The following is a 14,017-nucleotide window of genomic DNA, read 5'->3' as shown; positions in this document are numbered from 1 at the left end:
CATTAATCCAAACTGAACTAGTCCCAACTACCTGCACTTGGCCCATTCCCTTCCAAACATTTCTTATTCATGTACTTATCTAAATGTCTTTTAAATATTGTAACTATATCCCCATCCATCACTTCCTCCTGAAGTTTGTTCCACACGCGAACTATTTGCTGTAAGAAAAAATGCTCCTCATTGTCTTTTTTAAATCTTTCTCCTCTCACCTTAAAGTCCCTAGTCTTGAATCCCCCACTCTAGGGAAAAGACACCTGCCATTCACCTTATGTGTACCCCTCATCATTTTATAAACCTCTATAAAGTCAATCCTCAACCTCCAAACCTCCAGTTAAAAAAAAAGTCCCAGCCTATCCTGCCTTTCCTTATAACTCAAACCCTTTCCTTATAACTCAAACCCTTCATTCCCGGCATCATTCTGGTAAGTCTTTTTTCAATCCTCTCCAGCTTAATACTATACTTCGTATGATAGGATGACCAGAAGCGAATGCAATATTCCAGAAGAGGCCTCATCATTGTCCTGTAGAACCTCAACATAACATCCTAACTCCGATGCTCAAACATCTGAGCAATGAAGGCAAGCATGCTAAATGCCTTCTTAACCACCCTGTCTATATGATATGCAAACTTCAAAGAATTATGTACCTGAACTTTAAGTCTTTGCTCTACAACACTACACAAGGGCCTACTTTCAATTATATAAGTCCTGCCCTTGTTTGTATCTCCAATATGCAATATCCCACATTTATCGAATTATCCACCTGTTACTCTTCAGACTATTAATCCAATTGATATATCACCAATTTTAATGTCAAGCACAAATGTACTAACCATTGTTCTCCCTTGTTCTCATCCAAATCATTTATATAAATGATAAACAGAAGTGGACCTAGCACTGAACCCTGCGGAGCACCACTGATCACAAGTCTCCAGTCCAAAAAGCAACCCTCCACCACCACCACCCTCTGTCTCCTGCCATTAAGCCAATTTTGTATCCAACCTGTTGGACTTTTACAAAAAAAGAAAATCAATGGCAGTTTCATACTTACCATTATTGAGACGATGGACTGAATCTTACCAGAAGCCATTGAGTTCCAAAGAGGTGTTTTTTTTTATCCTAGAGACCTTGAGCATTTTCCCATGCTAGCATCCCAAATTTGCCGTATTGATGAGAAAAACATCCCTGCAAGGCACTCCTCCCATCTGATGCCAGTCTGATTCTCCAACGCACTGTAGTCAGAAGTGCTCAATAGTGACAGAATATTCCTGGATCCTTGGCACTAATGCCATCTTTTAAAGGCTGTCATGCATCCAGTCTAGTCTGGCAGTCTGGAGCTGCCGAGCACAGTTGGGGACATTGGCCCTGGGATGTAGCAGACAAGGTGAAATTAATGGCTTTGCAAAGAGGAACCTAGAGGTCCTGATGGGCACCATGGTGCACAGGAAGGCCATGTTCTACCTAGATTGACAGAGGATGCCATAACACCAGACCCTGCCAGACTGGTGCAAAGGTTGCCACATGGGTCAGTAAAGTATCTTGATGGCCATCAAGTGTTGCAGGAAGGTCAATAACATTTACTGCTCTGCCAGAGAAAGTACCACCATCTTCTCTCCGCTACCTCATGCTCACTCTATCTCTGCTATTGTACCTATCTCCCACCAAGTCTCATGCTCTCCCACTGTCACCATTTTCCCTCACTCACTTCCTCTGACCCCGATCCCCCCTACCCCTGCCTGGCTTCTGCACTGCCTATTCATTTGCCCAAGAGAACCTTGAAACTTCTGCAAACTGCACTGATACTAAATGCAGTGCCACTCTTTTTTGTCTCATTCAGTCCTTTCCTTTGTCCTATTCCAGGAGACAACCCTTATTTTCAGAGTTCTGTCATTGCCCTGACTTAATTTGAGGATATTGGTTTCAAATCAAAGTTTCTTTTCTTCAAATTAAGTTTCTAATTCTACATGTCCGATATATGTCAAACCTATTTCCTGTAATGCTTTGCATAATTTTCCTTATTGATAACATAAACATTATTATTTGATTGCATCATTCTATGCAATAAGAACAATGCCATTGACCAATGACTAGTAACATAAGATCATGCACATAATCTACATTTCCTCTTAACTAGGTTTCTTCTTCCCTAAACAAGTTTCCTGGCACGTATGTTTCCATTGTACTTATCCATCATAATTGCCTCGAGCTTAACCTCGCGAATTAATTTTACTTATTTCTGATCCAATCCAACTATCGTGTCAAAAATACGTTGTAGGAATATATCTGACATCTCCCAGCTACACCTATAAGACAGGTGGTCCAGGAACTTCCTAACAAGTAGCTAAAGTCGAACCTGCTCTTCAAAAATGTCCCCCCCCCACCCCATCACTTATTATCCTACCACTCAGACATTTTCCGCCAAGCCATGTGACTTCCCATTATAACTCGATCCCTCACTTGGCAAGATTAACATGGAGAACAAAAATGTAAAGTGCATCAGGGATTGTTTCTTAGTGTAATGCTGCACAAACCTAGAAGGTATTTTCGATCTAGTACTGTGTAACGGGGTATGCTTAATCTAAAACCTCATAGTTAAGAATTCCCTATGGGGCAGCAGTCACATTGGTAATATTGCTCCTTGAAGGAAGAAAATGTAATGTGAATTTCAATGATTTTCCCGCATTTCAGTATTTTAGACCTTGCACTGGGTTTACAATTCAGTAGGGAAGTCGAAAATTTGTGCCAGTTACCTAACAATTGATCAAAAGCAAAGTATACTCTGAGGCCAGAAATAAAGAGAAAATGCAACAAAAAGACTCAACAGATCTGAGGACGCCTATGTAGAGAGAATGCAGTATATTTTTTCAAGTTAATTTTAGATTAGATTAGATTCCCTACAGCGTGGAAACAGGCCCTTCAGCCCAACAAGTCCACACCGACCCTCCGAAGAGTAACCCACCCAGACCCATTTCCCTCTGACTAATGCAGCTAACACGATGGGCAATTTAGCACAGCCAATTCACTTAACCTGCACATCATTGGAGTGTGGGAGGAAACCGTGGCACCCAAAGGAAACCCAAGCAGACACAGGGAGAATGTGCAAACTCCACACAGACAGTCACCAAAGGTTGGAATTGAACCTGGGACCCTGGTGCTGTGAGGCAGCAGTGCTAACCACTGAGCCACCATACCGCCCCATTCTTTTTATCAGAACTGCAAAATGGAGATAAAATGATCTTTTGTTTCTTTACTTGCTCCATAGCATCTCCCACTCCTTGTCTTTGTTAGTGGTCAGTTAACCTAGTTGGCTGGGTTGTGATGCCAACAGTATGGGTTCAATTTCCACACTAATTATGATTACCATGAAGGTCTCTCTTTCTCAATCTTTCCCCTCACATGAGGCATGGTGATCCTCAGGTTAAATCAACACCAGTCACCTCTCTCTAATGAAGCAGGAGCCCTATGATTCACTAGGTCTATGGTGACATTCCTTTCATTTAATTTCTCCTATTTCATACTCTATCATGACCTATTCCCCTTTAATTCTTTTCCTGACTGTTACGACATGGCGGTGAACCCCTCTGCTACTTAAACCAAATACCCAGAAAAGCTCACCGCACTTCGTAATCTTTTGAAGTACGAGTGACAGAGAACTCCCAACTTCCACTATTTATTACTACAGCTAAACTTCCAATACTTAACTCTAATAGTGAACATTAATCAAAAAATATTTATAACTCTCAGCCTCCTTTCTCTTAAATCTACCTCCAAACAGTATATAAAAATATACTGTTCCAATAAACATCCCTATTATAATTATATCAACCTAATAGATGTAGGTTTGTTCACTGAGCTGGGAGGTTCATTTTCAGATGTTTCCTCACCATACTAGGTAACATCTTCAGTGAGACTCCAGACGAAGTACTGCTGTTGTTTCCTGCTTTCTAATTATATGTCTGGGTTTCCTTGGGCTGATGATGTCATTTCCTGTGATGACATCATTTCCTATGTGTTGTTTTCCTGTAGACACTGGTTTGAAGTTCCCCATTGGCTGTTCGCTCTGCTGTGACATTGAGGAACAGCAGTTTGTTGTTGTTTTCCTCCTGTTTAGTGAATTTTAAGCCAGTAAGGGTATTATTGATAGTCTTGAAGGTTTCCTCTAATTTGTTTTGTTTCGTGATGACAAACTTGGACTCCATTTACCACCATCTGAGAAAAAGAACAGGAAATGATATCACCATAGAAAAGGAAACCCAGACATATAAATAGAAAGCAGGAATCATCAGCAATGCTTTGTCCAGAGGCTCACTGGAGATGTTACCTAGTATGGTGATGAAATGTCTGAAAATGAACCTTCCAGCTCAGCGAACAAACCTACATCTTGAACTTCAACCTGAGCTACAAGTCTTCTAAAAACTTACTAATATCAACCTAATCTTCAAAACCCTACAGTAGCTGTCATCTCCGGTATCTGTCTTCCTCTAGCTGTAGATCTCCCAGGGTAGTTTTCGGTCTTTTGTTGCAAAGATATTTCATGTGGAAAGGTACCTTTGATATAAAGTTTTTTGCTAGTAGTCACCCTGATGATGGCAACTGGTCACTCTCTCTGGCTAACTCTCAAAATGCCAGCTTCCTTATACTCCAAGCATAGGGTCGTCTCCTTGGTTCAATGTTGTCAAAACATTAAGTTCATATTCAATTAGAATTAGCATCTTGGGGCATAGTTTAAGCTGGTTGGTTAAATTTGAACCGTTGTGAAAACATAGCAACCAAAACTCAGGTATTTGTTGTATATTTTCAATTTTCCAGTATACTCTGAGACGGCTATTCAGTCACATGAAAGGTGCTTGTAAGCTCTTAGTGCAAAAACAGTATTCATGGTCTCTTAAAGGTACAGTACACATCTTCAATTTCATAACATTTCTCACCATCCTTGACTTGGCACTTATGCATAACCTGTTAGATCTCAAACCTAGTGAATTTGCAATCCTAGTGAAAGTTTATTGAGAGTCATTTGGTAGTACAGAATGTACGTATTGTGGAAAAAAGACATGTTATCAAAGCTTTTCAGCAGTTTTAGAAGGTTTGTCAAAGATTTTCAAAACCAATCAATGTACTTCATGAGACAGGAGGATTTAATGCTGATTTTCCCCTAGAAATTATGTTCTTGTGAAATGTCCTGATGAGTGAAGTATGAAAAGCTTCAAGAAAAGGTGCTTTTTCAGCAATAATGAAACATTAAGTCTAGTTCCATCTCCACCAATGCTGCTAGAATGCTTCTTAAATTTTCTCTATTTATTACCTAACAATTGTGAGTGGCTCATTATGGTGGAGAATGCACACAAACAAGTTCCAGTGCTTTAACTAAAAAGTAATAGTGCAATGACATGGAACTCCATTTGTCATGCTGTTGAATTTTGTTCTGAGGGGATGACACCATATGATTAAAATCTTAAAGATATTTTCAAAACGTCAAGGATGAGGAGAAATATCTTCATCCAGAGATTGATGAACCTATTGAATTCACTATCACAGAAAGAGATCGAGGCCAAAATGTTGTATAATTCCAGGAAGGAGTTAGATATAGCACTTGGGGTTAAAGAGATCAAAGAATGCAGGTGTAAAGCAGGAACAGGTTGTTGAGTTGGATGGTCAGCCATGATCGTAATGGATTGTGGAGCAGGCTTGAGGGGCTAAATGGCCTACTCTTGCTCCTATTTACTATTTTTTAAATGTGAAATCTCCAGGAGATGCACTAGGGGAGTTGATAACAATGGCAAGGTAACTCATTAATTTGTTTAATGCACCCAACTTATATTGCTGTATCAATGCATAACTGGAAATGCTTCTCATTAACACAAGAAAAGTGATGTGATTCTACCTTCAGTCTTGTATTTCCAAATCTTCCTTTAATACTAGTGGTGGCACATCCATGGCTAAACACGTACCTACATCCTTTATGGCTTAGATCTAACTATTTTCTACAGGATGGTAGGGACTGTGCCCTAATACTTGTCAGTGTTAATTAATCAAATATAAATAAATTAATTAAATCTTCAGAACATCCAAGTGCCATTGGCAAATACACAGAAACTTAACTGCATCAAAAAAAAGCTACACATTTATAATCCGCAAGATTTGTATGAGCTCCCCATCTCTAATTGAAAAGACATGCCTGAGGCCTTTTTGGCTTAGATGCAACTTTCTTTTTGATTTTGAGTACAGACACATTCTTACTATCATTTCTGCTCTTGTCACTTACCCTTTTGTATGACAACACCTATCAACTTTTCTACTTCTGGCTCCTTTCCAAACATTGCTTGTTATTCAAGAGACAGATAGTCTGCACTAAACACACATACAAACTAAACTCAGTACAACCCTCCAACAGCAATAAAAGGGAATATGACAGGCCATGTGAAAACCAAAATATTCTGCAGTCTGTAGAGTATCTGACAGCATTAAGTGATTGGTGCAGAATTAAATATCAGAAATCACATCAAATTTTCTTCAAAGTTCATGAAGGAAAAGCAAAGGTCAAAAAAGTTTGGAATGAAATGCTATTTGTAAACAGCATAGAGAGTGACATTTTGATTGCCTCGTGCTTATTATGGTCGCTCTAGTTTTTCAGTATTTCCTTTGAAAAACAACAAGAGTGCTATGTTGCTTGCTGTGCCATGCTTGGATTAAAGTGAGATTACTGTTTTTACAGTTTATTCAGATTCATACTGCATTTGAGGTTATCTCAAAATTCTCTGCATTGCAGTGGCAGCAGGGTGCTGCATTTGAGGATGACTGCTCAAGAAAGCAGAAAACATGCACCTCCAAAGCTATAGTCAATTGTTGTATATTTATCTATCTTGGAGCAATGTGGAGATGACAATAGCTTCAAAGTACCATAGACCAGACCCCATCAAATTATATTAAGAAGATCATCTAAACCCTAATTGTTTCTTATTTTAAATGTAAGTACAAAGTACTGTGTCCCAGATGCAAATCAATTAGTCAAACTACTGGATTTAAAGTAAAACACACTTTATACATACATTCTAGTTAAAAATACAACAAAATAAAGAATAAAGGAAAATATTGGCTTAGCTGTAATTCTATTGAAAAACTTAACAGAATAATAAATTAGTTAGCTATTAAACGGTAACTATTCCAATATAATAACATCCCATAAATGCACACCCTTAGTAAAAGGCTGTCTCCATGCAATTCCAGCAGCCCAAGAGGAAAAATATCAAGATAATTCTGATAGAGTGTAGCAAGGAGAAATATACTACAGAAATAGACCCAGCAACCTAAGAAACTAAAGATCCTGGTTCTGTGGAACTTCCCCCACCCGTTCAAGTTACTTCTATTGTTCCACCTTAAAAAACAAGGTCTCACAAGCTGTTTACTTTATTGGCTTGCTGAATAGACAGGTCAAATCTCTGTCTTAAAACCTCTCTTCAAATGAAAGGACAAAATAACCTCGTAAAGCCATAGTATCGTCACATAAGTATGGAACAGGTTTATTTACAAGGCCTTTAAAAAATCCCCACTCTCATCAATGCCGGCATTCATCTGAGAGCTCAGCTCATAGTAGTATGGTCTGTGTCTGTTTGCTTTCAGTCCAGACTGAGGCTTAACTAAACAAGTGCAGTGAGCATATGTGATTTAGCAGACTCACATACTCAAACATAGAACAACTGAATACCATGTTATAAACTTAAAAAAAATCCCCAAGTACTTCCCTTCCTTTACAATTGCTGCGATATAAGTAGGCATCAATAAATGACACAAGAAGGTCTCCAGGAATAGACATGAAGGATATGTTTGTTGTGATGTTGTTTGAGGAGATGCTCTGGATCAACTGAAAGAACTCTTGCTATTTTTTGGTCACAGCTAAGAGAAATGTCATCATTGGCTGAATAGAAACGTAGGGTCTTCATTTAATTTCTCATTCAAAGGACAATGGGGTGAATCTTCGCAGGAATCAGACAAGAGTCATTTTTTGGTGAGTATCTGGAGGGTTTATACTTACAACTCCTTAGTTTTTGTGCTCTGTTTCACCTCAGTAACTGTGTACCCACTGCCCTATTGCATGCTGCTCCTTTTATGCTGGCCCTAGTCTTTCACTCACTGTATGCAGTGGGTGGGTGATGTCTGCAACTGCTGTGATATCCTGGGATCCCTGGTCACCAGCAACATTTTTAAACGACAATCAAGTGCTGGCAGTCTGGAGCTGCCCCACGTGATTTGAGACATTTGCCCCACACATAGAAAACAATGGGTAATTGGGATTCCTCTCTGTTTACAGGGACCTGGAGGATCTGATGAACAGAGTGGTGCACTAAAGGTCTTGCTCTACACTCCAGATTGGCAGCCTGGTCCACACTTACTGCCTAGGTCAGTGTGGTCCCACAGTCAGGAAAAATATCCAGCAATGATGTATAAAGATCAATGATCCCATCTCTGTTCTGTCAGGCTAACTGCCACCAGCTTCTGTCTGCTAACTCACACTCACTCCATCTCTGTTACTGTATCAGTTCCCACTAAGGCTCATGGTCTACACTTTCACTATTCCTATAACCGTCACTTGTTCACTCCAATCAAAATCCCTCATACTATTAACCCTGTAAAGCTTCCTGTGCCACCTACTCCCTCACCACTTTTCCCCTACTTGCACTTAGCTCTCGTCAGTGAGGTTTGGGAATAACTTCTGTGGAGATGCAGATACACACGTGCCTCAGCAACCAAATTTTAAGCATTGTTTGTTTCTGTGCTACTCTTTCAACAGGGAGAAAATGAGCACTGCAGATGCTGGAGATCAGAATCAAAGAGTGGTGCTGGAAAAGCACACCCGGTCAGATGGCATCCGAGGAGCAGGCGAATTGATGTTTCGAGCATAGGCTCTTCATCAGGAATGAGGGTGTGACCCAAGGGAGCTGAAAGAAGGTAGCTGATGATTGGTAGATGAAGTTGGGGTGAAGATGATAGTGGTCAAGACTGTGGTGCTGGAAACGCACAGCAGGTCAGGCAGCATCCAAGGAGCAGGAGGATCAACGTTGCCCGAAATGTTGCTCAACTCTCCTGCTCCTCAGTTGCTGACTGACTTGCTGTGCTTTTCCAGCACCACACTCTTTACTCTGATCTCCAGCATCTGCAGTCCTCACTTTCTCTAGGTGAAGGTGACAGGTCAGAGAGGAGGGTGGAGCAGATAGGTGGGAAGGAAGATGGACAGATAGGACAGATCAAGAGGGTGGTGTTGAGTTGGAAGGTTGGATTTGGGATAAGATGGGGGCTGGGGAAATGAGGAAACTGGTGAAATCCACATTGATCATATGTGGTTGGAGGGTCCCAAAGCAGAAGATGAGGTATTCTTCCTCCAGACGTTGGGTGGTAAGGGTTTGGTGGTCATCAGCCCAATTGCAAATGTATTGCTAACATGCCACAATCTCTCACTCATGTTCATGATGCAGTTTTTTTTGTCTTCTGTAACTACAAGTGGGTGTCCTGGGTCAAGTGGCTAGCAATGCAACACATCCTTTCTTCCAACTCTGAGGAAGAAAAAAATGCACAATTCAGAAGATACATTGGCAAAAGCTGCCTTCTACATTCCCTACCAGATCATGTACGGATACCTCAATGGAAACATCAACTGCATTAGAGTTGAGAGCACCTACAGCCAAGTACATCACCACCATGTCTCCATAGCTAGTCCAAGAAGGAAAGCAATTGAGTTTACAGGTACTCAGTGGAAGGCCATGCTGTACCTGAGGGAGGAGAGGCTGCCACAATGTTGGCAATTTGAGACTTCATTGACCTACACAAGCAGACTCAGGAGCAGCAGGCTGACTTGTGTATACATTGATCATCCTGGCATAAAGCAATTCCTCCAGCATCCAAGTATCTGTCTGTCTCCATGGACAGGTTGGCATTAACTATGGCAAGATAATTGCAGCATTCCATCACCCTAGCCATTGGTGCTCAGCAACAACAGAAAGGTAATAAGGGGATTGAAGGACTTTAACCTCACTCCAGGTCACCCTTTCTTAGCATCACTGAGCCCTCAAGACACAAACACTTCTGGGGTCACCCATCAAAGCCCCATAGCCAACAGCCTTGAAAGTAAGGCAGTATCCTCCCCCTTCAGCTGTGGAATTGGGACTCTATTGGGAAGTAGTCCCAGAAGTAGCCAAGAAGGAAGAAGAACATCTTGTAAAAAAACTCACATTTGTAATTACATTTTCATTTTTCTTCATCAACTACAGGAATGAATATCTAAATATACCGACTTACAGTGTTGTTGTAGAGCCCAGTCACCCTTAGCACTCCAAGAGAGTCAATGATCGAAACAGCCTATTTCTGCTCCTGTGTCTTATGGTCTTACGGTGTTGTGGTGTGAAGTGAGCAGCTCTTGCACTATGTGGGGGCTATGGGAGCTCAAAGGGTGGCAGCAAGTGTCGACCTTTCCAGCCACTAGACATTACTTGTGTATCACAACCTTTTGTGGGATTGTTGCTGCGTGATGTGATCAAGAGTGCATGGGGCAAGGATTTGGTCTGCACTCAGGAGATGAATGATGGAGGTTCCCAAAGCAGTGAGCATTAGTGTTTCCAAGTCTGTACAATGCTCTTGATCTTTGAAAAGCTTCACATCACCCAAACTTGACACACTCTCCCTCACAGATTGAAACATCCACCCCACCATGCCTAGTTTTGTGACAGCCATTTTCATTTCTATCTCCCACTGGCTATTTACTGAATAATGGGAGGAAATACCAGATGCTCCACAATCTATGACTCTAACCATCTCAACGTTTTACCATTGGTTAACACCAAAATGTACGCTTTCTCTTCTTGGTGGTCCTATCCATCAACCCATCTAAATATTCATCCACCCTCAATAACACCTGAGCTCTGGGAATATTGTGGAAAAAAGTTAAGAATATAGATGCTGGAGATCAGAGTGGAAGAGTATGGTGCTGGAAAAGCACAGCCGGTTAAGCAACATCTGAGGAGCAGAAGAGCAGGAATGAAGAAGCTGATGAAGAGCTTATGCTCGAAACGCCAACTCTCCTGCACCTTAGATGCTGCCTGACCAGCTGTGATTTTCCAGCATTACCCTTTTCGACTCTGAGCATTGTGTGTTGGTTTGCCAGATCTATTAATGTACTGTTCCTCCATGGAGCCCAGGTGCTGCTGACTGACTGTTAATGATCTTCCTTCCTATATTTCCACTTGCCCTTCAATGCACTATCGCCTACCTGGCAGTTCTATATTGAATTGCCCTCTTTCACAATGGTCATCCTTTCTACATTCCTGCATGTTACCTCCAAGACCCATAATTAAGTTTCCCAGTTTTCCTCCTGCAACAGCAGCCTCTGCTAACCCCTGGACATTTCGTGACTGGAGCCACAGGACTGATTGTGGCTCAGTCCCTTGAGCAACTGAGAGGACAGCCCTGGATGATGACTGACTAGCACCCTGACTAATAACTGTACACCTCCGCAACTGTCTTCCCGTATTTTGCCAGACTAGTTGCTCGAGAATCGCAGAGCTCCCCGTGGCCCATTCTCTGGGCTGTAGAGGTATGAACCCCCGATACAAATCATCCTAACCCTGTCCAAGACACTTGACCAAACTGTCCTTGACTGATTGTGTTGGGACCGGCTGACTGAAAGCTGTCTCCTTTGACTTGACTGAGCACTACTCCCTTTGTACTTTGAGATGTGGTTGATGGGCCTGCAATGTGTTCGACATTGTCATCTGGCACAAGGGTGGCAGTGTGAGATTCACACAACACCGTGTTGTACAGAATCATGGCTGAAAATGTGTTGCTGGAAAAGCGCAGCAGGTCAGGCAGCATCCAGGGAACAGGAGAATCGACGTTTCGGGCATAAGCCCTTCTAATCATGTCCAACCCCTTGACAGATGAAGCTGCCAACTGGGACAAGCTGCCTGACTTTGTGTCTGTGCCAAATAACAAGGGATCATAGAAATACTGTGAGGTTGTAAGTTCTGGCTGAGGGGAGAAAGTGTAATGAAGCATGGTAAGGTAGGGAAAATTAACAGAATAACTGGGGAATCCTGAGATACATCCCTAGTTCAATCCATGAGCTGGGCACCCATACCTGCTTACAAAGTGTTCTGGTCATAGCATTGGAATCAGAATTGCACTCCAGAAGTACACTGTATGGAGATCACAAGCATGTGCATGTGACTGCTGCTCACGGGGTTAGCTCTGAGAATTGGTGCTAGGGTTCCAAGATGAAGGACCAGAGGTGTAAATGGAAAGCGCAAGTCACCAGTACCCACTCCGACATTCATATCAGGAATTGTCAGTCTGTAGTTTCTATTGGTGGATGAAACATTGGGAAAGTGCGTAGTAATGAGGCAAAATTAGATAGCAATAAGGTGATAACAAATAATGATTGGCTCAAATAGGCGATGCGAAAAATGGGGTTTTTGATCTTCATATCAAGAAGTCCAGACTGCAATTTTACCAACTTTTTTTACCATGCCCCCTGTAGTTCAGAGGCTGAGAAGATTCTGCCCAGTGTGTCAGTCCTCCATCAGTGGTGATTGGAGTGTCAGTTTATGTTCATGCTCAGTGCTGCTCTAAGGCTGAGACTAATATAGTTTTGCTTCAGAGCTGAGATTGTTGAGCTAAGTAACACTTCATATAGATGCCCACTGTAGACATTGTGTGTCAATAGTAAGAGTCTGAATGATTAAAGTAAAAGATGGGATGTACTTAATTGGATCCTGGATGGTGTTAAGTTTCTTGAATATCATTGAAACTACACTAATGTAGATGACTGATGAGTATTCCATGACACTCCTGACATGGTGGACAGTCTTTGGGGAGTCATGAGGTGAGTTATCCCTCACAGAATTAGGGTGATGGTGGTATAGTGGTAAGCATAGCTGCCTTCTAAGCAGTTAACCCAGGTTCAATTCCCGGCCATCACTGTATTGTGATTTTTAAACAGCACTGCTGCCTCACAGTGCCAGAGACCGGGTTCAATTCCCGCCTCAGGCAACTGACTGTGTGGAGTTTGCACATTCTCCCCGTGTCTGCGTGGGTTTCCTCCAGGTGCTCCGGTTTCCTCCCATAGTCCAAAAATGTGCAGGTCAGATGAATTGGCCATTTTAAATTGCCCGTAGTGTTAGGCGAAGGGGTAAATGTAGGGGAATGGGTCTGGGAGGATCGGTGTGGACTTATTGGGCCGAAGGGCCTCTTTCCACACTATAAGTAATCTAATCCTAGGCTTTAGTGATACAGGCATAAAATTACCAGCCTCTAACTTCCGTTGTCACTGCAATATTTATGTGCCTAGTTCAGTTACATTCCCAGTCAATAGTGAATCCTTAGGAGTTTGATGATGCAGTATTCAGTGACAATAATTCCATTGGATGTTAAAGGGAGATTCTTAGAGTGTCTCTTGTTGGAGACGATTATTGTCTGACTCTGTGTGAGACAGATATTACTGGTCACTTTTCTGCACAAGCCTAAAGGTTGGTTAGTTCATGCTGTATGAGGACATTATCTTCTTCAGTATCTGAAGAATTACAAATAAAAGTAAAGACCAGAAATTATTAGTCAAATCCCCATTTTCAATGTGTAGTTGAGGAGAAGGTCATTGATAAAACACATGAAAATAGGCTTAAGACACACCCCTGAGGAACTCATTCAGCAATCTCCTAGATTTGACATGACTGTATAACCATCTTCCCTTGTGTCAGGTATAACTCTCGTTTTATTTATGGTCATTTCCACTGCCTTCAATTTTATTGGAACTTCTTGATGCCACGCTTGTTTAAAAGCTTTCTCGATGTGAAGAAAAGTCATTTTCATCTCAGTGGTGAAATTGAGCTCTTTTGTTCCGGTTTGGACCAAGGCTGTGGTGAAGTCTATATATACCTTGCAGAATATAAAATGGGCATCACTAAGCAGATTACTGATGAGTAAATGTTACTTGGCAGCAAACTTGATGTCAGCTTGCACAACTTCACTCATGCAAACAGC

General features: G+C 41.6%; 1 non-coding gene across 1 annotated transcript; it reads left to right on the top strand.

The window, feature by feature from the left end:
• Positions 1-12,888: 12,888 nt before the first annotated feature.
• trnar-ucu lies at positions 12,889-12,960 on the top strand. Its single transcript has one exon. It is a non-coding gene; the product is annotated as a tRNA-Arg (tRNA).
• The last annotated feature ends 1,057 nt before the right edge of the window (positions 12,961-14,017 follow it).

The sequence above is a fragment of the Chiloscyllium plagiosum genome, chromosome 30 (genome assembly GCF_004010195.1).
Source record: "Chiloscyllium plagiosum isolate BGI_BamShark_2017 chromosome 30, ASM401019v2, whole genome shotgun sequence".
NCBI lineage: Eukaryota > Metazoa > Chordata > Chondrichthyes > Orectolobiformes > Hemiscylliidae > Chiloscyllium > Chiloscyllium plagiosum.
Note: the sequence above shows the minus strand (reverse complement) of the source record. Positions and strands in the feature narration are given on the sequence as shown.